The sequence below is a fragment of the Dioscorea cayenensis genome, chromosome 11 (assembly GCF_009730915.1).
Source record: "Dioscorea cayenensis subsp. rotundata cultivar TDr96_F1 chromosome 11, TDr96_F1_v2_PseudoChromosome.rev07_lg8_w22 25.fasta, whole genome shotgun sequence".
Lineage (NCBI taxonomy): Eukaryota > Viridiplantae > Streptophyta > Magnoliopsida > Dioscoreales > Dioscoreaceae > Dioscorea > Dioscorea cayenensis.
Window position 1 is genome coordinate 11,356,752 of NC_052481.1, and position 5,162 is coordinate 11,361,913.

Sequence of the window (5,162 nt, forward strand, 5' to 3'; positions counted from 1 at the left end):
TTCACTTTGCGTGTATTTTGTGAGGTTTGATGCACGTTTTATGCTTAATCATCTACTATTTGCTTTGTAGGGCATAAGGAAGCCATGGAGAACAAGAAGATATCATTTGGGCGAAAAGAGAAGAAAATAGGAATTTCATACTACCTAGTATGAGGGACGTATGCACTGTAGCAGTGGAATGATTCAGAGTGTCTGCCTAGATTTCCATACTACCCAGTATACGGGGCCGTATGGAGGCCGTATGCACCCCGTATGGAACGCGAATCTAGGGTTTTTGAGTGCTATAGGACCCTATACGACCCCCATACGATCATTATGACCCGGGGGTATGTATATACTGACTTTTAGGGCAGAAAAGGAAGTTTTGGCTAGACTTTTTGCTGGCCATATTTTTGGGAGACACTTGAGAGGCTTTGTGACGACCTTTGGAGAGGAGAAGAAAGGCAAGGAAGCTAGAAGATCATCCAAGCCTAAGGTCCAAGGCTCTCAAGGCAAAAAGGCAACTTCATTCAAGGGAAGATCTACCCCGATTTGAAGTTAGGAGACCCATGGCTAGAGGAAGCTTCATTGGGCACTCCTTTGGCGGGAAAGCATCATTCGACATATTCTTCACCTCCTCCTCCACCATTTCATCTAGGGAATGTCATTTATGCTTTTGTTTCATATTTTCCTTTTTGTATTGCTTGTTGTGGGATAATGACACACTAGACCCCCAAGGCCACCGGGTGTTGGTGAACCTTGGGGGGTTTTATCATGTATGTTGGATGATAACTTGTTAATTCCATGTTTGGGTAATTTTGAGATTTAATCCATTGTTTTCATGCTAAGTGCTATACTAGGGAGAAATCCGTAGCTCTTTTATGAGTGATGCATGTAGATGTGACTTGCTCGCATGTATTAGATCATGAATGGATTAGAAGGGGATACTTGTATCATCACGCCGAGAAATCGGGTATTTGGTAGCCCTCCTTGTAGGTTTAATCCGAAGAAGAGTAGGTTTACTCCTAACTGAGATTTGCTCATACTTAATGCAATTGTAGGGATATGGATTTGGGAGAAATTCCTATCTATGTTCGTATGGGATTAGGGTTCAATTGCCAAGAAATTGGGGTTGTTCCAATCTTGGAATCTCATGGTCCATTTTACCCTTGCATCTTTAGATCATCATCCATGTTGCATGATAACCCCTTAAGGGGATCCACATCCATAGGCCTTTGCATTTCATTTATTCTTTTGCTTGCTCATTGCATGTTCTCTATAAGTTGTTGGCAAATATCGTTTTAGCTTTAATTATATTTAGTAGAGTAAAATCCATCGCTTGAGATCTTAGGCTAGATAATAGATCAAGAAGGAGTAATAGGAGATCCTTAGCCCCGTGGAATACAATCCTCGTGTCTTCACACGAGGTATTACTTGGTGATCCCGTACACTTCAGGGGAACCAATCGAAGGTGTGAAGTCGAGAGAGTACGAGAGAGCATTCTTTTGGTATGGAGAAGTGTAAAAATGAGAAGGCGATAAGATTTATAAAAAAAGAAATCACAGCCTTTTTGAATTATAGTACATCCACACGGGCGTAGTGAAAATTACCCACGCCTGTAGACTCAACAAGGGAGCTTCAGAGGGATGACAAATGTCCCCCGTGTGCTCTCCGGATGACGACCTTTGCCTCCGAATGTATCCATACGATCATGTGGAAATTCTCCATACTGCAGGTGCCGACCCACATAGGCATCAACACGCCCCCCGTGGCTCCTCTATCAACTCAAAAAAATTCGCCTAAGTGTGCAGACGCCTGTGGAAATATCACACGGGCATGAATCTTCACAAGGCTACTCATAGGGGCATTCACATGCCCCTGTGTCTTCTCAGGATGGAGGGGAACTGTTTGCAGGAATTCACACGGACGTGAGGAAGTTACCCACGCCCATGTGTAGTTCACAGGATCAGACATAGAGGTAGACACACATCCCTGTGTCTTCTTAGGATAGATCTCTAAAACCTTTTCGAGAGAAACACATGCCGCGTGTAAATTCCACATGGGCATTTGACCGATCATAAGGTCGCTCACTGAGGGCGATACACGCCCGTGTTTTTCTCAAGATGAGCTTTGAATGAAAACACACGCCCGTGTGGAATTTCCACAAGGCCATATGTCTTCTCTGGATAACTTAGAAATATTACAGGCTTTGCAGAAAATTTCTGAATATATACACTCATTAAAAAGCTCCCGCCTATATATGCACAAGTAACCTCGACAAACATGAAAAATGCTTAAACGACCAAGATACTTTTTCCACGCACAAGCAAGCACATGAAAACACCAAAGATCCACTTGAAAATCACAACAATAGCATGTAAAAACAATCAAGACACCAACACTTAAGCTCTTATTCATACAAACACTAACTAATACCAAGAAAAATAGTAAAAACTTGGGTTACCTCCCAAGAAGTGCTTGTTTAATGTCACTTAGCTTATGTACCTCTTCTTACCTCATAGGGGCTTATAGATGAAGGTTTCCCTCTAACCCATGACCTGAAAGCATGATGAACATAATCTTTTGAAGGTAGAGGGGAAGTTTACAAGTTTATTGCAACATAAGGGTTCGTCACCCCTTACTCTCGCTCTTGCATATCCCCATTAGACTTGGGCATTTCTTTGTGTTATCTTTTTAAGCACACTCTTCATCATCGCGAGGTAGGTTGTATCTTCTCTTCAAGACCAAGCATCAAGACGTCTTCATTCTTCACCTCCTTGATCTAGCAAACCTTCATATGTGTCCGAATTCATCATTTTCTACATGTATTCATCAATTAGTTCATCGGTAGTGTCAAGAAAAATAAAGAGCATTATCAAAGTCTAGAGAATGTCTCATGGCTTTCGACTTAGCGATATGTAGGCTTTGTCGTCCCCAACTTGTAAACTCAACTCCCAGCCATCCATGTCAATAAGAGCCTGGAAGAACACAAGAATGGCCTCCCAAGTATCATTAGGACATCGACATACTCATCAACATCCAACACAACAAAGTGCAAAGGAAATATGTTTTTTTGTCAACCTTCACAAGTACATCTTCGATGATGCCCCTTGGATGTCTAACTGTTCGGTCCGCCAATTGTAATGCCTTCCGAGTGGGTTTAGGCTCCCCTAAGCCTAGCTTCTAGAAGAAAGTATAAGGTATGATGTTGATGCTTGCCCCCTGAATCTGCCAATGCCTTCTCTTCACCCTAAATTACCAATGATGTATGGAATGATGAAGCTTTCAGGGTCCTTCTTCTTGTTCAGCATATTCTTTTGCAACAACGCCGAATATGAAGCATCTATAATCACAGATGTGCTCTCCTCCCACTTCCTCTTATTGGTTAAGAGGTTCTTGAGAAACTTTACTTAATTAGGCATTTGAGACAACACCTCGACAAAAGGAATGTTGATGTGCAAACTTTGCTTTGAATAGACCCAAGAATTTCTTGTATTACTCATCATTTTGGTTATTCTTCAATCTTAAAGGATAAGGGATTCTTGGATTTTTAAGGTGTGGGTGCCATCTCCTTTTTCTTTAGTTCTCTCCTCAACCTCCATGACCTCAGAGTGCTTCTACATTGGTCTTCTTACTAAGAGTTCTACATTCAACCCTCACGACCACTTCTCAAAGTGATCTCCTTCACATGTTTTTCTCGGATTGGTTTCGAGTGTTGCTAGGTGAACTCCCTAGAGGTCTCTCCGATAGAGAATTCATAATTTGTCGCACTTGATTCTCCAAGTTGTACAATGATGCGGTGTGGTTGCAAAGTGTGGCTTCAACCCGACTCGAAACCTTGTATCTAATGATTGGATGAATCGGTCAAAAGCCTACTCTAAATCAGTCATCCGATTTTTCCAACCCTAAATAAACTTTGACAAAACCATTTCTAACTTTAAAACTTTCTCAAGAATCAAAGGTGTTTACTAAAATCATGGTGGGGTAGTAGCACCTTTTTGCGCCCTTTGATTACCCCATGAGAGATTTGGATGGCTTCTCCACTCTTGGTTGTAGGTATTGCTATAAGGATTACCTTGTCCTCTTCCTAAATTTCCCACCAAATCTACTTCTTCAATTGGGGCTGAAGTAACAATTAAGATTAGACAATCAAATGGCATATTGAACCCCACAACCATCATAACTTGTGATAGCGCCCACTCTTAGTGGAGTTAAAGTGTCTAATTTCTTGCTCAATGCCTCTATTTGAGCTGCAAAGGATGTAACCGCGATCAATCTCGTGAATTGAGGGCCACTTTCTTCATCTCCCTTGCATTCTATTGGTAGCTATTCAAGCCCATCTCTTCAATCATTTCTTGGGCCTTTTTTAGCGTCTTGTTTCCCAATGTTCCTCCCTGCGGTAGCATTAAGAAGTTATTTAGTGCTTGAGTTCAACCCATTGTAGAATGTGTAAATGATCATCCATTAAGGGAACCTATATTGTGGACACTTTTTGCAAGAGATCCTTTAACCATTCCCATGTCTTAAACAATGATTCTAGCTCCATCTCGAACATATGAAGAGATCTTATTTTGAAGCTTCATCGATTTTCCCAGAAGGAAATACCTTGCAAGTAAAGCTTCTATCGTTTCATTCCATTTTATGATGGAAGCTCTTGGCAATGAATGGAGCCACTATATCGCTCTTCCTTTCAATGAGAATGGGAAAATCCTTAAGCAAATTGCATCATCTGAAATACCATTGATCTTCAACATGTCACAGATTTCAAGAAAATTTTTAATGTGGTTGTTTGGGTCTTCATTAGCTAACCCATTGAATTGTTCTAAGCTGTTGAACCATCTGAATGAAACCCGACTTTAACTCAAAAAAATCTAGGCTCGCAACTAGTGGCCTAACAATGCTTGACTCGTGTTCCATGAGCTGTAGGTCGAGCAAAAATCTGAAAAGTGTTCTTTGTTTCCCTCTTGATCCGCTCATATTATCGATTCTAAAAACCTCTATTCCAGCTTGAAAATTCTATTCTCGTGTAGGTTCCTTGCCCCTGATACACAATCTACACTTAATTTCAAAATCTTTTTCAACCAATGTCGAAGGATTCCCTCATGTCATAACCTATAGCTTAAATCAATGAAAAGAAATAATGAGAATGGTGAAAGAGAGAAATATGATGCAGAAAAACAAAT